The sequence below is a fragment of the Ictidomys tridecemlineatus genome, chromosome 10 (assembly GCF_052094955.1).
Source record: "Ictidomys tridecemlineatus isolate mIctTri1 chromosome 10, mIctTri1.hap1, whole genome shotgun sequence".
Lineage (NCBI taxonomy): Eukaryota > Metazoa > Chordata > Mammalia > Rodentia > Sciuridae > Ictidomys > Ictidomys tridecemlineatus.
This window is the reverse complement of record NC_135486.1, coordinates 93,283,136-93,306,560: the sequence shown is the minus strand read 5'-3', so window position 1 is coordinate 93,306,560 and position 23,425 is coordinate 93,283,136. Positions and strand designations below refer to the sequence as shown.

The 23,425-nt window shown below is 33.4% G+C and overlaps 1 protein-coding gene across 15 annotated transcripts in view; it reads right to left on the bottom strand.

The window, feature by feature from the left end:
* Znf438 (zinc finger protein 438) overlaps window positions 1–23,425 on the bottom strand; it is a 168,329-nt gene that overhangs the window by 115,946 nt on the left and 28,958 nt on the right. For 12 of the 15 annotated variants that reach the window (XM_005334293.5, XM_078023448.1, XM_040276845.2 and 9 more), the window contains one exon: window positions 17,953–18,008. The exons of the other annotated variants lie outside the window; for them this stretch is intronic. The gene's annotated coding sequence lies outside the window, so the exon portion shown is untranslated. The remainder of the gene's footprint in view (window positions 1–17,952; window positions 18,009–23,425) is intronic. 15 annotated transcript variants of the gene reach the window in all.

Sequence of the window (23,425 nt, the reverse complement as noted above, 5' to 3'; positions counted from 1 at the left end):
ACCAAGAATCAGTAGACTTAAAAAAATCTACTCAAAACAACAACAAACTTGATTGCTAAATATTAGTTTGAAAACCAATGTTACTACTCTGTTGTTATTTTAAATGAAAAGGAATTCTTTGCAGATTGCAAAGGAATTTAGCCTACCTCATGGAGAAGTAGCCATTTCTATTCTTAAAAAAAAACAAAAAACAAAAAAAACAAAAAAAAAAAAACAGAGTTTTCACCTACATAATCACCTGGGACAAACTTGGCGGGTGCAAGCAGGCCAAAAGGTTAAAGGAGCCTGGGAATGCTTAACATCAAGAAAGGAATTATAGCTCAGTAAGATCAGAGGGAATTACACAGGAAATGTGAACAGTAACCCTTTCATATATTTGTACTTCCTCCTACTGCCTCTGACAAATCGAGTCCTGCTGCATTCTAGTTTTGTGAACATATAAGAGCAGAGAGGGACTGGGCAAAAGGAAAAAAGACATTTCACATATATACATTCACACACATACATATACACACATATACACACATACACACACACACAGCACACAAAGCAAAAATTCATAGTAATATGATAAAATCAGGCTGCTCTAGGAAACAATCTATGGCTTTTTAAATCATCACACATGCACTGTATCACTTGCCTTGTTTCAACAGAACCCTAAGTATACTCTCCAAAGAAACTTGAAGAATCAGGCAGGAGAAGGTAGATAGAATATTTGGCAGATTGATAAGTTGGGAAGCATGGCTTCTATAAAGCTGACCAAACAAATGGGTCTCCACCCTGGCTTATATTTTTAAACATCTTGTTCCTAGTCTGTAGGGAAAGCATTCTTTCCACAGTAAATAATAGGCAACAGAATCAGAAATTCTTATTATATCCATTATCTAGTCAATGAAAAAAGTTTTTTCTATATTCTAAATCAGAAACTTAGACAATTCAAATGATTATTATAATTTTTTAAAAGTAACTTAGCTATATAGCCAAGGAAAGTTAATATATTTCTAGTTGCTAATTTGGAAAAGATGATGTAACAGTATAAATCTTAGATACCTTCAGAGACCCCTGATTGGGATTTTTAAAAAAAGAGACTGATTCTTACCACATCTGTGTCTAGAAAATAGGAGAAGTCTCAGTTTTCATAAACAGGTGCATTTAAGATATATTAACTAAAATGCACATGCACAGATGTGCACATGTGTGTGTGTACACACACACACACACACACACACACACACACACACACAGTCCTCATAGGTGGGGAAAACAGATACAATGGAAAAAAACAGTGATATTTCCAAATGGATTAAGTTTAAAATATGGAATGGACTTTCATAGATTTCTCTGAAACAAGATTTAATTTCTTACATGGGTATAACTTTAGGATAGAGATGGTTTGCCACAAAGAATAGTTTAAAACAACAACAACAAAAAGAAAGTGAATACAGAAATGCAATGCAAATCACCAATAAATGTCAAAAAGGTTAGCATTTCAGAATTTTCCAGAAAAAGGAACAAAAAACCTAAAAGATTTTTTTTCCTCCAGAAAAGTACTTCTTCTGAAACACACAGTCTCCTTCAAGGAATAGCCTATATACAATAAATGGCACATTCCTAAAAAGAGCAAATGAGATTTAATTTGTTGGCATATTAGTTACCTTAAACAACTGATGTTTAAGTCTCAGTTATACTGACTCAGAGAATGTAGTCTCAGGACTGTAACATGCTTTAAAGGTAGTCATTCTTTCCACAGATTCTGAATTACTGCAACATTTGAATTGGGAGAACATTAGCAGAATGAAAGTAAGGAAAACAATAACCAAACCCAAATAAGCCAGACTTCTGACTGGGCTTCAATTTCCCCATTAGAATGTGATCCACAAAGCACAGCAAATGCAAATACCATGGAGCTCAGTCTTTTCATCTGGAAATGAGCACAAACTCTGGAAATGGAAGCTTAACTATTTTTAACTCATGTGCTGTTCTATTAAACATAAAAACTTCATGTACTTCTTGAATGTTATTCAAGATTTCAAAATAAATTAAGAATTATAACCAAAAAGGCACCAAAGACAGACAATATGATTGGCTTTAAGAGTTCTACTTAACCAACAAAATCTATAGCAAAATTTACTGACAAATGTTTTAGTAAATGGATAGACATTAATATTTTTTAAAGTATTAAAGACAGGGCTGGGGATGTGGCTCAAGTGGTAGCGCACTCGTCTGGCATGCGTGCGGCCCGGGTTCGACCCGCAGCACCACATACAAACAAAGATGTTGTGTCTGCCAAAAACTAAAAAAATAAATATTAAAATTCTCTCTCTCTGTCTTTAAAAAAAAATATTGAAGACAAAAAAAGACCCAAAGTGTCTAAGAACAATAATGTATTGCTGATAGTACGATGTTATTTACTGGAATCTTTAGCATATACTTTTTTGGAGAGTGACTGTTAAGTGTCTTTTTTGGACAGTTACTGTAAGTGATCTCTTTTCTAGAATTCCGCCAGAATAAATGCTGATTGATATACATCTGTTAAATTACTCAGCAACAGGGTCTCTCTATTCTGAAAATAAAAGAACCTCAATATGGTTAATCTCTTTTAAGTAATACAGGACAAAAACGAGCAGGTTAAGTCTTTAGTAAGAGGCACTGGTAAAAGACATCAACTGTAGTAGACCTCGACAACCCTTGACAATGAAAATAGTAAGAATACCAGCTAACATTGGTACATTTGTCCAGTGCTTAGACACGTACAAAATACTTTATACAATTTAAATCCCAGCACTATATGAAGTGGATATTATTATCATCATTTAATTAGAACAGTATAAAGAGGTTTTTTTCAAGGTCTACTGCTACTTAGGCAGCCAAGCTGAGATTTTAAACTTTTCTGACAGTTATTCCAATCACTAGAAATTTTTTAACTTCGTCATGCAATGTTGAAATTATCTTCATCCAAACTTCAAAATAATATATAGTAATATATTATTATATATAATAAGCACAACTTTTTTCTCTCAACACACCCAATACGACTCCCTTTCACAACAGTTCTCGTAAAAATTCTCACAGTGCCCATTTCAGCAGCCTAAATTTCCTCATACCAGCATGACTAAGGCCACAGCAAAAGGCATCTTTCAAAGTCAAACCTCCTTCAAAGTAGGTCGTATATCCTATTACTATCCTTAAAATAAGGACATCATCACAAGCATGAGCTTTTAAAACCATTAACAAGTGAGGAAATGTATGGAGTTGTCAGTTCCCCATATAGAATGTGTCAAATATGACACATACTACCTCTTCATTTCTAAAAGGTGAGCAGGAGTCACCCTCATACTCAGGCCAAAAGGAAATACCTGTCTCCAGGGATTTGGTAATGGTTGGCTACACAGAATAACAAAATTAACAGAACTAAGAGTTTCATTCTTACCAATTTAAAAAATCATTCTAAATGAAGTGTTATCAAAGAATGCCAAACTACTGGCATCAGTAATTTAATGTAAATGGAAAATAAAAAGATGGGGTTTTATTCATATAAAACCAATATTTTACTCACCTCTTAAGGTTATTATGAAGATTATGAGACTAAATTACATGAAAAATACCAAGTATCCTGCCTTGCACATGGTACCTACTCAAAACAATGTCAGCTACTATTAGTAATACTGAAGAAGCAGTAAAAATAAAACATACAGTGGAAAGCCATATTTAAAATGAACCAACAATCAATATATTCTGTGGTGTTTTCAAGGCATCTTTGCAAAACCTAAATTTTTAGGCTTTGTAAGATGAATGTATGTGAGTTACCACATAAATATTTTAATGATTTGTAAGAACAAATGACAAAATGATGATCCCTTGGAAGATGGGAGAGTGTGGTGGTCAAAGGAAACTTTAGTCTGATTTGCAAGGTTTTTTTTTTCAAAAAAATGAAAATATGCATGTATCCCTTTGTAAATAATCTTAAAAAAAGAAAACATACACATAAAATATTATCTTAGAAAGTTTAAATTCTATTGTTAATTTGGTATTACATGAAAAGATCTATTTTTATTCGTAGTTAATGTATCCAAAATTTCTAAAACTTCATTTTCTTTATTTAGTAATTCCATTCAAGCACATTGCTTTTAATAATCTTCCTAACGACATTCCTAATTGCTACATTAAAAATATCTACTTGTGCCAAAAAGAACCCCTTCTTCACAATTCTATTAAGTTTTAAAACCACTGAATGTATGCAACCAAGGCACAGAGAGACTTTCGAAGTCCAGGAAACCATATATCAAAACATTTTTACATAAAAAGATTACCTTTTCCTTTTAAATCTTGTATGTATACATTTAGTAAACCACAACAAAAAAAGTTGAATCCCTGATTATTTTAAAGGCCAAAGGGTTGCCTATTAAAAATCATCATAACTATTTCAAATGTATTGAGGGTAGCTGTAATTAAAAACCTCTCCTCCTAGGCTTTTCCTAACTTCTTGTTCCGGTCTGGACCATACAATGTTTTTTAAATTCAATGTTCCTTCTAGTTCACAGCCATTGATGACTTTATTTAAAAAAAAAAAAAAAAAAAAAAAAACCTCATTCCTTTTTTCCCTTCAGTTCATCTAGATTTTAGCCATATAGCATAGCTAAAACTATGGTGAACCAGGTTACAAAAGCTCCTATTAACTCCCTAAGAGCAGCAAACAGTGGGCTTCCCATGGCTCGGACATGGAGGTAAACCATGTGCTCTATACATAGCCCAAATTCAGCTTACAAATTAAAGGCTTCTAGTGTTATAAAAGGACATCAATATTTCAATGGACAAGAACTAGAAAACAGCCTCATACTTCAACAATAGGACACTGAGTTGAATAGGAAATCTCCTGACTTAAATAGCTGTGAAAAATTCAGTGGCTGTGGGAAGTAGTACAATCTCTTTTAGACATAATTAAAATTCAAGAAAAATCTTTTCTGTAAGTTAATGATAAATTGTAATTGATCAAAATATATCTTCCTATAATTTCAAGTAAAAGTTTCTAGGTATAATTTGTGGCTAGTACAAGACAATTCAATCTATCATCATCTTCTTCCTCTTCATCATTATCATCAGTTTTATTTCAAGAAAATGAAAAGCACATGTATCAACAAAAATTTTTTTTCCCAGCTGCTACATTCCAACAGACCCATTAATATTAAGCAGTTATATAGCTCAGTTGGTAAGAGTGCTTGCCTTGCATGAACAAAGTCCTGGGTTCAATCCCCAGCAACACACACACACACACACACACACACACACACACACACACACACACTTGAATATTAAGCAGATATACCTGCAAAAACATACAACAATGGTTCCTCTAGTTATTGACTCCCATAGTTCTACAAAGTAGGCTTCAGGAATCTTAAGGATGCTGGAAGTCTGAAGGTATAGAAATCTCGAGGCTGCCGAGTTCTTCAAAAACATTTAAAGTCACCTGCATCATTCTTTCCCATACATTCAATTTATTCTCTCCTGCATGCCTTCATGTACCCTGATGCTCCAGTTACTTCTTTGTTTACTCACCTCCCTCTGGAGTATAAATGCCTTGAAAATTCAAAAGATAGAGAAATCTTACACCTTGTAGTCCTTTCATCTAGTAAAGTTTCTCACATAAAGTAGATGCTCTATAAAAACTGAATGAAACAAAATAAATACAAAATAAATGTCTCCTTCACTCAAGTTAAGTTCCTAAAAGATGCTACTGACTGTTCATATCTACATTCCTAGCAGGTCCTCCCAAATGTATGCAGGCACTTATAAGCCTATCATATATGTTTTATCCAAGTTTCCAATTTATTTTGAATTTTATTTGCATTTATTTGTGACTCCTCTTTATGTACTAAAACAAAACACATTTCTGATTTTCTTTTACCCCCTCTTGATAGAGAAATAAAACTTTCCGACCACCTTTGAGTTCTCAATGTGATGACTATAGAGAAGAGAAGCATTCAATGCCAACCATGCAGGCATTTCTGTGCTGCTCTAGATAGGCTGCTGTCGGTGGCTTTCCCTCCAGAATTTGGCCAGAACAAAGACTTTTTTCAAAAAAAAGACACCCTTGGACTGCTGTACAGATTTTTCTCAGTCAGCACTGTTTCTCAGCTCTTTCACAACTGTGACATGTTCATTATTTGAAAACTCTTTCTGCCTACCCTGATGTCACCACGCTCAGTTCAACTTACAACAAGAAATCTCAGGCAGCATCCCATTGCTCTTCTTGTGAAACACGACTTCAATGTGAGATGCCTTTTCACCACTCAGGAGCTTGTCAATGAAAAATGTTCAGTGTGACTACAGTCTGAGCCCACCTCTCAATATCCTCAATCTGGAATAAACCTATATCCCAGTGGAAAAGGTGACAACCTTCTGGTAACCTAAAGAAATATCTTTCTCATGGAAAAAAATGGTGAGTTAACATTCCTCTGAGTCATTCTTAATAAAGTCATTAGACCAGGAGAAAGAGGTAGAAAAAGTCAGATTTTAAATTAAAAGTCAGATGACTTCCAGATATTACAATTGAGACTATCAACATATGTCACTTACCTAATATTAGGTCAGAACATAAACACAGGAGTCACACATGATCCCTTCTAATTCTCTTATTCAAAGTATTGAGAGAGATGATTTATTCCTTTTGACTTTATAAGATGAAATTAAGCTGACTCCTTTGCTTAAGAAAATTTAAAATGAAAATGCTGTCAAGTGGACACCTCTTTGCTATCTCTGTTGCCCTGGTCAGTCACTGAATTATTAAATTAGATTCTTAGTCCGATTCTTCATTTAATAAATCCAGCCTGAGATCCAGAAAAGTTGAATGGCTTGCCATGGTCACAAAGAAAATCAGAACCAAAGTTAGAATAAAGGTCTTCCCACCACTGTAATCATGGCTTTTCAAAATACCACAACCAAAAGGAATCTGTTGCCAAAAACCGCACTCCGACCTGGCAAACCTGGAGAGGCTTGTTCTTTGCTTTGCCTCACTCCCTACATCTTGGTAGTTTAGCTACATAATTACTGTTAGAATTTTCTGAGAAAGAAAAGACTTCCATCTCTAAAAATAACTTAGCAACAGCATTGTTTTCTTAAAGATATTACCCCTAGCAACTGCTAGGGGTAATGTTTCCCATTCCTCAATGTTTCCCAAAAAAGCCTGCATGGCCACTAAGACCCTGTTATCCCAAATGTTCCTCAAGTAAGTTCTGAAAAAACCGGGAAAGTCCGAGAGCACCTTTAATATAAAGAGAGAATGACTTGTAGAGGTCACATAACAGTCTATATCAGAGACTGAAACCAGCAGGAAGACAACTTCTATCTTGAACAATATTAAGAATCTAAATGTCAGTTACCCTGTAACCTGATAGAGCAATTGATCGGGTTATCTTAGAAAACAAGCTTACAAGTTGACTAAATTAAACCGGCAATGTTTCCCATAAAATCCACTACCATAAAATCCATTAATACAATAATCCCAAATGTATTCTAGGTCTTATACTTTGATGCCACAGTCTGGCTAGGCACAAAATAACCTAGCCAGGCACTTGTAGGTTCAAACAGGAACTACTTTATTGCCCGAACTCTCACCTGCACTCCACGCACACTCCCCTGGGAACTCTCTCAGCTCTCCAGTGGGCTCCAAGCCAACTCGGGGGACTCAAAGGGAGCTCAAAGTAGCAGGCCCCTAGGCACCAGGAGCCTCTCTATTGCAGGACAGCAGGGATCCATATACAACTGAATACACAGCCTGCCCCAATCCAGCATCATCCAGTAACAGCAATTATACACAGCTTAATTTAATTATCATCATCTTAATGGCTCCCTGGTGTCACCTCTCAACCACTCCTTCTGGCAATGCCAGGCGCCATCCCAACTCGGCTGTGGCTCTCAACACTTTGATATAGAAATTATCAAATGCAAAATTTGATATTTTAATTTAAAATCTGACTTTTTCTACTTCTTTCTCCTGGTCTAATGGGCAAAGAAATGACCTGAAAGTAAGCACTAAGGAAAGGAAAATAGTTATCTTTTGAAGATAAATGGGAATAGATCAAGAAAATAATGAGGAATACTAAAAAGAGTACATTTTTAATGACTTTCTAAAGGCTCATTTTGATATATAACTGGAAAAAGTGGCAATTTATTTAAAGTTGTGACAATCTTAGGGTTTTCCTAATTTTTATGCCCATATAAAAGTTAATGAAAAATATTATAAATTATTTAAGTACCAATTTAGTAATAATCTGAGATAAAGCCTAAAATCATTTTAATGAAAACTGAGAAGCAGATAAGTAAAACTTAAATATGCCTATTAGACCAGGAACATCAAGATACCATCTGATTCTTCATCTAAAATGAATTCTAAGTATTATACAGTCTTTAAAAAAGTTTAAAGTTTAAAAAAACTTAAATAATTCCTAGCAGATTTCAAAGCAGGTTACATTTAAAAACTCAAAACTAAATTTAAAAAGACAAAACTTTATATCAAATAGCAAAAAACTCAAAATACAACACAAACAAGGAAGGACTTAAAACAAGATCAATGAAATAAAACCAATGGAATTAATTTTGACAAAAAACCACATTAAATAGCTGTTAAAAGACAAAGGTTCTCAGAAAAATTCGACTATCCTACACTTTTAGGAAACACATGTAAAAGAAATGAAAAAGAAGAGGCAAATATAATCACAAGCACAAAGAATTAATGGGAAATATAAACAAAGGTGGCAGTATCAATATCAACTTAAATAAAACCCAAAGCACAAGTTACAAATCAGAAAGAAAGTTACCTTATTCAGATAAAAGGTATGATTCTCAATTGAGATACTGGCAATAAATTACATTAAACTAAAAGCTGACAAATATAAAAAAAATAATGAAAGAAATCACTGATAAATAATTTTAAACCCTTGCTCAGACAAAAAATAATTATAGAAAAGTTGAGCAACAGGGCTGGGGTTGTGACTCGGGGGCAGAGCACTCACTTAGCATGTGTGAGGCTCTGGGTTCCATCCTCAGCACCACATAAAAATAAATAAACAAAATAAAGGTATTGTGTACAACTAAAAAATAAATATTTTAAAAAAAGAAAAGTTGAGCAACATATTTAGCTTCTTGAAATACAACTTTAAAACTAAACAACTTTGCAGGTAAATGGACGGAGTTGGAGAATATAATGCTAAGTGAAGTTAGCCAATCTCAAAATACAAATGCCGAATGTCTTCTCTGATATAAGGAGACTGATTCATAAAGGGGATGGGAGGGGGAGCATAGGAGGATTAGATGAACTCCAGATAGGGCAGAGGGGTGGGAGGGGAAGAGAGAGGGTATGAGGGTAGAAAAGACGGTGGGAATGAGATGGACATCACTACCCTAAGTACATGTATGAAAACATAAATGGTGTGAATATTCTTTGTATACAACCAGAGATATGAAACATTGTGTTCTATATGTGTAATATGAATTGTAATACATTCTGCTGTTATATATAACAAATTAGAATAAAAAATAAAACAAACAAAAAATCTGTGTAACTTCACCAAAACTGATCATAAAATAGCCCAAAAACACAACCATAAAAATTATGAGAAAATTAATATTAATTTATTAATAACTAGTAACAAAAGTTTAATTGTAACTTCATAATCTGGAAAGTAGCCTATTGGATCAAAAAAAAAATCTTGGTATACAATCACATTCTATTTTAAAAATTACTTTAACAAAAATATATATTTTTTGTATAGAGAGAAAGACTAAAAATTTAAATGCTTTCCATTTTTTATTAATGTAGAAACTTTCTGCCACACAATAGCAGAAAGTTTCCCTATCTGGAGTTCATCTAATCCTCCTATGCTCCCCCTCCCATCCCCACTAAGAACAATAGCTCAAGTAAGATAGGTATTTTTCCTTTTTGTGTAACAACAAAGGGTGCCAGGGAAAGGTATACATCACAAGATCACTTAAGAATCCACACTGGCTCTGCCATCCTCCATATGGTTTCCAACTCTGTACCTAAGGTGGCTATTATAACTGGTATAACATCCCAGCCAGTTGGAAAAAAAAAAAAAAAAAAGAAGGCAGGAATGTATTTAAAGGTGACCCTACTCACATTACCATTCACTTCTCATTTGTCACACATCCACCCCTGCTCCAAGAGAAGCTGAAAAGCATAGGGTCTAGATGGGTAGCTCTACAATATGCTAAATCTAGGGATTCTGTTTCTAAAAGAAAGAATAGATTCTAAGGAACACTGGTGCCCCTTCCAACTTGCTTTCAAACTAAAAAAAAAAAAATAAAATTCAACTTATTAATCAGGAAAATTACAACAAAACCAAGAACAGATTATTTGCAATGTTAGCTAGATGTTTCTCAGTGCCAATAGTACTACTATATATCAATCTAAGAAAATAGAAAAGAACACCAATACATTCTGAAGATGCCTGGGTCCTATTCCAATACACAGGCTAGAAGGTATGTGGAAATTTATCGACTTTTTCTATATTTAAGGATATTTAATTCAATGTATTGTTTATATTCACACTGATCTATCCAAATGATTTTTTTTAGGTCAACTAAGTTTCAGTCTTTACAAAATATCTTCTAACATGAGACAGAAGTTAATCCTTTGCTAGCAAAATAACTTTTGAAATTTGAGAACCAGGAATTTTTTTTAAACAATGTTACTAGGGCATAATTCACAAATAGTAATGCATAAGCATGCCCACATACACAAACGCACGCTAAGTATACTTTTCAATGGCTTTAGACAAATTTATACACTCTTATTATTACTGCCCTAATAAAGATACAGAACTTACATATCATCCCAAACAGTCCCCTTACACTGCATACAGGTTCATCACAACCCACCCTAAGCTGTAGGCAACCTGTCTATATTTGTCACCGTAGAGTAAATGTCTTTTCCAGCATTTCTGATGTACTAATCTGTGTAGTAAATGGAATCACAGAGTTTGTATTCTTTTGTGTCTGGCCTATTAGCATCATGTATCTGAATACATTTATATTATTTGTGCATGTCAGTACTTTACCCCTTTTTCTATTGAATAGTATTCCACCACAATGTTTGTTCAGTTATTACTTGATGGATATCCGTTTCCAGTTTGAGGCTCTTAAATAAAGCTGCTACAGGCTGAGCATCCCTAATCCAAAATTCTAAAATGTGAAATGCTCCAAATACCAAAATGTGTTGAATGTCAATATGATGTGCAAAAAAAGTCTTAGATTTTGGAGCATTTCAGATTCTGGATTTTTAGATTAGTGATGAACAACTGGTAAATACTATGAAATATTCCAACTTAAAAAAATTTGAAATACTTCTGGTCCCCAGTATTTCTGATAAAGGATAATCTACCTATATAAGCATTCATGTACACATCTATATGTGAACATATCTTTTCATTTTTGTTAGGTAAATATTTAAGAGAATTGTTGGGTCTTATGGTAATATAAGAAACTACAGTTTTCCAAAAAGGTTTCAACATTTTACATTCCCATTAGCAATATGTGAAAGTTCTGATTGGTCCACATCTCAGCCACTGTTACTGCTTGTTTTATTTTTAATTTTAGCTATTCTAGTGAGTATATAACATTATCTTATTATTTTACTGATTTGTATTTTGCTGAAATCAAATGATGTTAAACACCTTTTCCTGTACTATATACTAGCTATTTGTAATCCTCTTCTGCCTATTCTTTAAATAAGATTGCCTCATTAATGAGCTACAAGAGTTCTTTATGTGTTCTGGTCATAGAGCGTTTGTCAAGTACATGTATTGTGAAATGCAAAGAACTGCCTTTATAATATATTTTTATATCTTTATTTTTATTTATTTATTTTTATGTAGTCCTGAGGATCAAACCCAGTGCCTCACACGTGTGATGCAAGCGCTCTACCACCAAGTTACAACCCCAGCCTGACTTTACATTTTTTTTAAAAAATCCATTGAAGAATATGTTTTGAATTTTGATGGAGTCACATCTATCAACTTTTAATCTTTTATGGCTCATGCTTTTTTATCTTTAGAAATCTTTATCTACTCCAAGTTTTTAAATATTTTCTTCTGTGATTTCTTCTTCAGGTTTTACAGTTTTAACCTTTTCTATTTAGGTCCATGATTTCTTTCAAGTTATTTCTGTGAATGGAAGGAAGGTCTGAGTTAACCTTTCCACATGGATATCCAGGCATTCCAGTACCATTTATTGAAAAGACTACCTTTTCCTCATTGAATTTCCTTAGCATGACTTTTGAAAATCAATGGACTATAGATGCCTGGATTTGTTTCTAGTATCTCTATTCCATTGATCTATATCTATCCTTAGGCCAATACTGCCTTGATCACTATAGTTTCAAAGAAAATCTTCAAATTAGGTAGTGAATGTTCTGTAATACTATAAATTTTATTTTTGCTTACTTCTCTAGAGTCTTTTTATGTCCATATAAATTATAAATTCAATTTCCAATTTTTCATTGGTAGAGAGTACATGTACACCTAATTTTGTAAATATGCTTTGTGTCCTACAATCTTTGTTAAATTCAAATATAAATTCTAGTGGCTTCTGGAGATTTCTTAGCATTTTCTTTGTACAAGACCATGTCATTTGCAAATAAAGAACATTTTACTTATTCCTTATCAATATATATGCCACCTGCTTCTGTTTAACGCCTCACTAAACTAGTCTGGGTCTCCATTTCAAAAACAGAAGAATGCAGGTAGAGTAGGCCCTACATGGATTTTTCCTCTCCTTAAGGAATTGAATTAAATGGCCATTAAATGAGATTTTGGCTAGAAATTTGGTGTATATCTCTTTCTTGAGAAAGTTCCGCTCTATGTCTAGTCTCCTGATAGTTTTTATCATAAGTGACTAATGAATTTACTTTAATGATTTTTCTATAACTATTGACAGGATCATATATTCTTTTCCTTTTTTTCTGTTTAAATAATAAATTATGTCGGTGAATTTCAATGTTAAAACAACCCTGCATTCCTGTAATAAACCCATTTTCTATATATTAATGGATTTGATTTCCTACCAGTTTATTCCTACCATTTCAGTGGATTGGGAGGCTGAGGCAAGAGGATCACCAGTTCAAAGCCAGCTTCAGTAAAAGCGAGGTGCTAAGCAACCCAGTGAGACCCTGTCTCTAATAAAATACAAAACAGGGCTGGTCAAGTACCCCTGAGTTTAATCCCTGATATCAAAAAAAAAATCTGAACTTATGAACATAACTGTATGTAGTTTAAAGCCTATTTCATTTCATCCCTGCTTAGATCTGTACCAAGTAGCTGGGTGACAGAGAGGTTTTTAAGACATTAAAACATTTCAAGAATTTCTTCTTCTTTCTTCATTTATTGCTTCATTACTGGTTTTAAGAGATGGGTGCATATTTTAGCCTTTTGCTATGGTCAAGTGAAAAATTAAGCTCAATTTGCATCGGGGCAAGAGATCAAGAACCATGAAAGTGCAATGCTCATACTATCTTTATAATCTCTCTCTCCTCCTAGTAGGATCCTGGCTCAAGTCGAATAGAGAAGATAATCCAAACTACATGTGTTGAGTCAGAATAACAATTTTGTTTGGGTGAAGTCAAGATAATTATTAGGAAGAAAGCAGAGTTGAATCTAAAGGACAGAGAGAGTGAGCTATAATGGAAAAGGGGCAGCAAAGTCAGAAACCTAGAGAAGATATAGAAACCGGAAGAGATTCAGGTAAATTAAGGAATTCAGGCCTTTCTTGGAGAGTCAGAAATAGTATATTCATCAAAACTCTATTTTCATTCATCAGAACTCTATTGGTATGCCAAAACACACCTTGGGGCCAGGTGTGGGGAGGCCCAGATGCTAAAGGAAGTTGTGCCAGGTCAGAGATAGTTTTTAAACATTATTCTATCACCAAGGTGCTAGCTTCCAGAATTGATCAAATATCAAATATTTTAAGGCCCTGAAAATAATTCTTTCCTGTATTATTAATTCCAAGTACCTCAATTCAGCAGTTATAAGAAAACTGAATTTGCATTTCAGGCCATTACCTTACTCAGGTCTAACTAAAAATGCTTGCAACTTAAAGTCCTCCATTACTTAAGTCATATTTTTCCCTCTTTGAAGAAAAGGGAAGGGACTTCCTGACCCTCAAATAAAACATTCAAAACATAGTTGCTACTTCTCAAGGAGTTTCTGGACTAAGGGTAGAGATGAGATGCATTTTCCACTTTTAACAAACTATAACCAAAGGCTATTTCCAAGTAGCATGTTCTTTTATTCTCAGACTTGGCAAATTTTGTTTAGTAACTAAAATCTATTAAGAGTTTATGTATGTTTATTTACTTAGACAAAAGGTCAATCAAAATAGTGAAAAAGTCTCAAAGAAAAATTTTTGGAAGAGCACTTGGCCAATCAGACCAGAAATCAGCATTGAAAGCAACTTTTCTTCCTTTCAACTACTGACAACTATAACCTAAAAGTGATGTTTACTTGTGTGGAGAAAGTTTCCCAATACAAATATGGGAGAAAGAATCTGAGGACAAAAAGAGAGAGAGAGAGAGGATTCTACAAATTAATATAATCTCTGACTTGGAAAGATCTTAGAAATCAACTCTCCCCACTCTACTCAACACACATTTCTTCAACAACATCTCAACATCTCGAAAGAGGGACATCAGCCTCCATTATACGCTGTCAGTGATGGAGAATTCACCTTTTTATAAAGTAGCTCAAGCCATTTTCATGCAGATGTAACTGTTGCCAAGTTATTCACTATAGTGCTATTTATACTGAGTCTAAATCTCTTTTTCCCCTTGTTTCCAGCTATGTCTTTCTATAATTTTATTTTTTTTAATTTTTATTTAGTTGTTGATGGACCTTTATTTAATTTATTTGTTTATACGCCATGCTGAGAACCAAACCAAGTGCCTAACATATGTTAGGCAAGTGCTCTGCCACTGAGCCACAACTCCAGCCCCTCTTTAATTTAAAACTCCACTCCCTGTTATACTTGAAAGCAATTCAAATGACAGAAACTATAAAATTTCTAGTGAGACATCTACTACTACATTGCTAGACAATTCTAAATGTGAGCTCTTTCTTTTCTCTTTATCTCCACTAGCCAGGCGTAGTGCCGCATGCCTATAATCCCAGCAGCTCCGGAGGCTGAGACAGGAGGATTGTGAGTTCAAAACCAGCCTCAACAACATAGCAAGGCCCTAAGCACTAAGCAAAACCCTATTTCTAAAGAAAATACTTAAAAGGGGTGGGGATGTGGCTCAGAGCCCTGGGTTCAATCCCCGGTACCAAAAAAAAAAAAAAAAAAGTTTTATCACCATTGGTACCAAGTCACAGGCTAAGCTAACTAGAGAGAGGGTTTAGCACAGAGAAGGAGGTGAAATGAGCCAATTATAAATAGATTTGGAGTATCAAAGGAGTAGCAAGGAAGCAAGTGTGGGTAAAGCAGAGTAAGCAAAACAGAAATTGGAGAAACATTAGACTTGGGGTTTTATCTTGAGTCTGGTGAGTAGCCACTGAGGTGATCTGAAAAGGGGACTAACAGAACTGTTTAACAAACCAACTCCATTTCTAACTCCTGACCAACTGACTGAATCTGAAAAGCTGAATTTCACCTGTCATATGCACAACGACCCCATCTCTCATCTCTGGCAACTGTCCTGGTTTCTGGATCCAAGTTCCCAAGCCAACTAAGAACTTCTAGCTACCTAACTGACCAAATGCATGTTGTGAGCATGTTCCCCAGACATGCCAAAAGTTCCTGGCATATGATCAAAGAAGCCTACAATAAGTGAGTGTTCTGTAATTTATCAGGTTAAGCGGTTAATCAGGTAATAGAAAACAGCTGGCATGTTAGGGTTCTGCCATATCAAGGGTAGAACAAGAAACAGGAGAACTTATGCAGGATGGTCTCCCCAGAAGAATCTGTTCTAGGTCACCCAGTGTGATCTAGTACTCTTTCGCAGAAAAATTAGAAGTAATCTGAAGTTTATTATATGTCCATGAAAATGTGTCAGCATTTCCTAGAAGCTGCTAAAAATGTGAACCAAGTTGCGGGTACTGCATACAAAGGGATATTGTTCTTTTTGCCCCATATTCTCAGGGATAGCATACAGATACCTGTTACTCTCCCAGCCTCATTTATAAAGGGAATTCCAATCTACCTAACAGGTTTAGTGAAGATTAAAATAAAAATAAAACACCTGGTTTGTAATTGCACAATATTATTAATTATTCTCTTTTATTCTCACTTTTATGACCACAAAATAACAACCAGCTAAATGGTAAGCATGTCCTCAAAAACAGCACTTTTAATGTTCTTCTAGTACAGAATAATAAAAGTTTCATTTGATTTATTTGTTTTGAGTGAAATATTATATGATCAACAGATTTCAAACTTGGTCTGAAAAAAAAAGTAACCTTTTTTCCAAACCTCCCTATGAAAGTTGGAAAAATGATGCTATATAACAAAGAAGTAGTGTTGTAAATTCCATTAACATAAGATTAATAATACCAATTCTGAATAAAGATTATTAAGCAAAAAGAAATCTCCAAACCTTTAAGAGTCATTCAGGCCTGGGTTTATTGTTTTAAATGTCTATATCCTTAATTGTAATATATTTCTATTTCCCTTTATGAATTTTAACTAAAATTACTAAAGTTGGCAACAGAAGCAGGAAACCATTCATAAGACTAGCATGGTTATTTTATTAATGAGAAGTTACATAACAGTTTCAGTGAACTACAGAGTTTCATTCTTATGATCTTTTAATATTTATAGAAATTTAAGAGTTATCATGATAAAGTCCATTTTGGAAACAGAATTTCTATTATCTGGTAGCAATCGACTCTAAATTATTTTAGCTCAATTACAGAAAGGCTATTTAAGTTATGTTCATCTTTATTCATACTCATTAACAATAGGTCAACTATGGCTAGAACTTGACCTAGAAGCTCAAGTAGGTATAACTGAACAAAACTATGCTTAACAAGGTCTTAATTCCAAACCACTGAGTCACATCATTGACATCTTGTCTCTAGTACACTAACAAAGGGGGGGGGGGCAGCATACTGAGAACCATTTAAAGGGCCTGCTTGTATTAAAAGAAAATGCTATAGAAAATGATCAAAGAATATACAAATGTCTTAAAGGAATCAGAGAAAGCCTGTAACTAAGTACTAGGACAAGTTCATGAACAGTATGCCAATGTTCAAAAAATGAAATTCCACAATTCCTATGATTACATTATTTCCCTCCATCTCTATTTCACAGAGTCTGTATTTTTAAAGGTAATGAATAATTTTGATTTTTTTCAAACCATTACACAGAAAATCTATTTCCAAATTATAATTCTCAAATCAACAAACTTAGGCTTTTTTGCCTTAAGCTTATTTTGGAATAAGCTTAGACGTACAAAATAGATTCACAAACACAGTATAGAGTTTCTGTACACCCTTCACCCACTTTCTCCTAAAGTTAACATCTTGGCAACATTTATTAAAACTAAGAAATTAAAACTGATTTGTTATTTTGAACTAAACTAGATTTTATCTATTTTTCCATTAACACCTTTTTTTCAGTTTCTAGATGCAATTCAAGGTACTTTGCACTTAATAATTTTTTTTAATGCAGTAACTTTTGGTATACTACACTTCAATGTCTTATTAATGCTATTCTTATTATGGTTATTATAGAAAATAAACTGAAATTCCCTGGAAAATATGATTGATCATTAGGTATTAGAGAAAATTGACATGAAGAGTCATGTAAATGTGATACTTCTACTAATGTATTAAGAGAAAAAGAAGTAAATCACTAAGATATAGCCCATCGCCTTTGCCACGAACCTATGAGATCAAATGACTTAATGTTTCAGAAATAGCTCTTCAAAAGAGCCTTGTCACTTACCTATCTCCCAAGGCTCTTGTAGTCATAAGATATGGAGTAAAATTTTTCAATTAATTCTGTAATAGAATATAAAGTAATGTTATAATCATATATTCAGATAATCCAGTTTTATCCAATATATATATAATTACTTTCTTTTAATTTTCAACTTTCATTTTTAATTACTGTGTATTTGTATTAAGATAACAAAAAAACTAATTTCAAGGAAAATAAGTGCATGGTTTATTACTATTATTATCTTTACTTTAAAAGTGAAAGCACATAAAATTGAATAAAAGTTTTAAGATATATAGAAAATGTTCCAGAAATAAAAGAAATGACACAATGAATAAATCTGACTAAGAAGAGTGCTTCACATTCTTTTCTAAGTGCATAATGCTGTGGAAATTACTAAACAGACATAAACAAGTGAATCATATTGAGGGCATATCCTTTTTGATGAGAAAACAGTAATCAAGAATTTGGTGTTAGGAGACTTTTGAAAGGTAAAGTGTCCATGTGTGTCAGTTTCCCCAAGACAATCCTAATTTATGCCACCGTCTCAGCGCCCCAGCCAAATTATGATATGTCCTAGATTTTTCATTTTCCAACATTTTTTTCATGGTACCACTAATTTCCAACAATTTTTTTCATAGTATGAAATAAACTGGGACACATTTGTAATTTTCACTTAGGCTCTGGCATGAGCTCAGACTTATGTATGAGATGCACAGGCAGTGAAGCCATTTATTAATTTAACATATAGTTAAATCTGAAAGACACCTAGAAGTAACCTACCTCTTATAAGTATCATAACTGACACCTGAGTGTACCCAAAAACCCAATGCTGCTGCCTCAGCTTATGACTTGCCCAAACACACAATGAAATAAAAGCAGGCAGAGAAAGTGTTTTATATTTTACTCTATAAAGCATGACTTTTCATCTAGATCAAATGACTTTATAAAAAATCTTAGTTCTGATTTAAAATTGTTTTACACAGTCAAGGTAAAGTGATACATGTTAACTTTCTTGGCTTCACTAACAGAAGAAGTTCAGTTAATGATTTCAGCTTTCTATCAGTGTCAAATGGAAAAAATCAATTAATTCCAATAATGGCTTGATTGCTCCATGTAATTTGTGAAATCAAAGTAAAGCTTTTGGATGTTCATCTTGTGGAACATGAAACACCTGATATTGCTGTAATTGCTATTTCAATTCAGTTAAAAAGTTCAACAGTAAAGACAAAATTACAGTTGGCTCTCATTATTCAGAATAGTTAAGTTTTATAATGTTACCATAAACACTTAATTAGTGAATACCAAACTATTGTTCCTAAGAGATACAAAGTTGGGTTGACACACTCTGGTCACATTTTCATCAGCTGATGAAATGTACCTTTGTTTTACATATGTTTCTGTTTCAAGATATCTTATTTAATATATATTGTTGATTCACTAATAACTATAATAGAGCACTATAATACAGGTCTGAATGAAGCTTTCTAACACATTATTTTTTCTGTAGGTACATCATTAGCTTTCTTGCATTTAGGAACACTACACAGCACTTAAATTCTATATTGGATAGTTAAAAATTGTTAACATCAAAGTCACTAACAAGAAGCATTAAAAACAAAACAAAACAAAACCTCAAAACAGTGCAAAGACCACACAAAGGACACTTATTTACACTATTAGAGCTGAAAGAAGGCAGAACATAAGTGTTCAGCTTAAAACTTGTGTTGAGCAATCCAAATTTTATCACTACTCTGTGTTGTCTGTAGTTGTTCATTCTACTTAATGATTACAAAAGATCCATAATTAAATTTACAAGAATAGTAAAATTCAAAAAATAAAATCTACAAATAAGAACCAACTCTATACCTCTATTTTTATAGTGATAATACAATTACAAATTTTGGTAGAGCATATATAGCATCATAGTAAAAACATTTTCACTAAAATAAAAACAATTATGGAACAGAAAAAAACAGACTTGGGTTCTGGTTCAGATATAATTCAAAACTGTGCCTAGATAAACTCTAATATACCACTACCAATAAAAATGGAAGCAATTTCACAACTCTATCCACAGAAGCTGTTATAGTCTGACAAGTTTTATGAAAATTTATACATACATAAAGAAAGTGAATTAAAATTTTTTGTGAAAAAGATAATGTCAAATTTAAAAAATACTTCATCATAGTAGTACATGTTTTCTTTTTGTTACCTGTTTTAGAATTCTTTGAATCTTTTAAGATCTATTTGGCAAAATCAATAGCACTGATGATTTTCAATCACTTTCTAAATCTGGTTTTATTTTGTTGAAACTCAGTTGGAAATAGCTATGGATTAAAAATATGTGTCCCCACTGCAAAACACTTAATGTTTAAGTCCTAATACCTAATGTGAGAGTATTTCCAGGTATGGCATCTGAGAGGTGATTAAAGTTAGATTAGGTTATATAATTGGGACCCTCATGATAATATTAAGGCCTTTATAAAATAATGAGACAAGATCTTTCTCTGTCTCTCCTTTCCTTCCTCTTGCTCAAGAGCACACACAAAGGAAGGGTCATATAAGGACATAAGATCAAACCAGTTCTACAACCAGGAAGCAAGCCCTTGTCAAACAATGAATCTGCCAGCACCTTGGTCTTAGACTTCGAAGCCTCAAGAACTATGAGAAATAAATGCTTGTTATTTAAGTCATTCAATTTATGGTATTTTATAACAGCAGCTAAAATAAGAAAAAATATTTTAATTCAATATTTAATATTTAAAGATAACTTATTTATAATACATGCCAAAATGAAATAAACCGAAGAATGAATCCCTAAAAGTTAACAGCATGTAAATTTGATAAATTTTTTCAAGACCTATAAAATAGATACAATTTATGTAACAAGCTTTGTCTTCTAAAAATTTTGTCTTCTTAATAGAGCAAAAAAGACAATATCTGTGAAATAATATGGGCTGGAATATTTACATGTTAAGCTATTTCAAAACTTCAAAATTTTAGAATAATCTCATTTAGTAGAATTTGCTTTGAAATTAAAAGGTACCTTAGTATTTATAGTCTGAGATTCTATTCTAAAATTTTTTAATCATAATTTATAGAGGATAGCAGCGGTTTAAAAGAAATCAACAGAATTTTTCATTGTTTTTAAATTTAGCAATTTGCCAGGTACGATGGCACACACCTATAACCCCAGCAGCTCCGGAGGCTGAGATAGGAGGATCATGAGTTCGAAGCCAGCCTCTGCAAAAGTGAGGTGCCAAGCAACTCACTGAGACCCCATCTCTAAATCAAACACAAAACAGGGCTGAGAATGTAGCTCAGTGGTCAAGTGCCCCTAAGTTCAATACTAGGTATCCCCTCGCCCCCCCCAAAAAAACTAGCAACCATAAAATGCAACATTGATAAAAACCACAGTTTTCTGAGGCAATTAAAAATAATACAACCAATTTTTAAAATACATTTTTTAGAAACATGTAAATACCCAGTTTATGACTAAAACACAAAATAATATATATGAACATTTACTGTTATTTTAATGTTGAGAAACTCAAAAGAACAGTTTTTATTATGCTTTAATGAACACAGATAAATGTTAATATTTTTAGAATAATTTTCCTGATGGGACTATTTTATAGGTTCACCAATGATTAAAAAAATGTCAATGAATAAAATCACATAACTATAAAATATTCTATGTATATAATTATATAGATTTATTTATAACTCCCTATTCTCAAAAAACAAATCTCAATTTGGACAACAAATTTAGTGTTCAACCCAGGTGTGATGGTTAATTTTATGTGTCAACTTGGCTAAGGTTATGGTGTCCAGCTGTGTAGTCTAACACTAATTTAGGTGTTTCATGAGAAGTCTGTGGATGTGATTAACATTTACACTCAACTGATTTTAAATAAAGCAGATTGCTCTCCATAAATGGTGGGTCTTATTAAATCAAAAGGAGGCCTTATCAGAAAAGACTGATGTTTCCTGAAGAAACTTGGATTTAAGACTACTAACATTCAAATCTTGCTTGAGTTTCTAGTCTGCTGGCCTGTCCTACAAATTTCAGACTTGTCAGCTCCATAATCATGTGAACCAGTTCCTTAAAATAAGTACACTCTCCCTCCCTCCCCCTTGCTCTCACATCCATCCATCCATCCATCATTCCAACCATCCACCTTACTAGTTCAGATTCTCTGAAGAACCCCTGCTTGACTAGTATAAAGGGAGAGTGAGTACATGTATGGAAGACCTCTACCAAAAGGAAGCTATTCCTGATAGGAGTAGACCATGAGAGAAGCATGCAATCAAATCATTAACATTACTTTAAAGAAAAAAAGAATCCCAGATTCTATGTCCATACCTTTCTATACCAGAATAATACCACACAAACCAACAACGCTAACCCGTACTTAGCTTCTGGAGAACAGGGATTTGTTTTACTCCTCTTTGTACCCTCCTTCCAGCAGGGAGTCAGAGAAGGTCCTCTAGAATGTTGCTAAATAAAGGGTCAGAAAATATTTAGAGCCCCAAATACTAGTAAGATGGTGAGAGTATATTAAAAAATATGTATTTTAATATTCTCAATAGTATTAGTGTTGTCACTCAATATTATTACTATCCTATATTATGTCACCTGTATAATATGGAATAAAAATGGATGAATAATAATTGGATTTTCTAATTCTATAATCACTTATGTCCTTGAAAGCCATAATTCTTAGTGCAGAGGAAAAGAGATACAAATGGAAAATCTTAGCACAGTATAGTCTCAACTCAAAATTGCAGTATCAATAAGAACCTGTGAAGTATTTTTACCTTATCTTAAATATATGTACTGTTATGGTTAGATGTCCCCAAAAACTCATCTGTGAGACAATGCAAGAAAGTTTAGAGGTAAAATGATTGTTATGATAGGTTTAACCTAATCGGTGTATTAATCCTCTGCTAGGGATTAACTTGGTGGTGATTGTAAGCAGATAGGGTGTGGCTGGAGGAGGTGGGTAACTGGAGGCATGCCTTTGGCGTTTATATTTTGTCCTTTTTTGAGCAGAGCTCTCTCTCTGCTCTCAGTGCAATTTTCTGAGTCACTTTCCTCCAACACACTTTTCCACCATGATGTCCTGCCTTGCCTCAGGCCCTGAGGAATGGAATTGGCAATCTATAGATTGAGACTTCTAAAACATACACACTCCTAAATAACCAATTTTTTAAATAAGAAACTTATAAAGGAAGAAGGAAAATATGTTGCAAAAAAATGAAAACCAAAACAATATACCAAAATGTATATAGGCTATAGCTAAAAAAAAAAAAAAAAAAAAAAAAAAAAAAAAAAAAAACAGTGCATAGAGGGTAAATAACAGCTATATATATATATATATATATATATATTAAAAGAATGGTTTAAATCAATAACCTAATCTTCTATCTAAAGAGGAGGAAAACGTAGCAAAAGAACAAATTCACCCTAAGC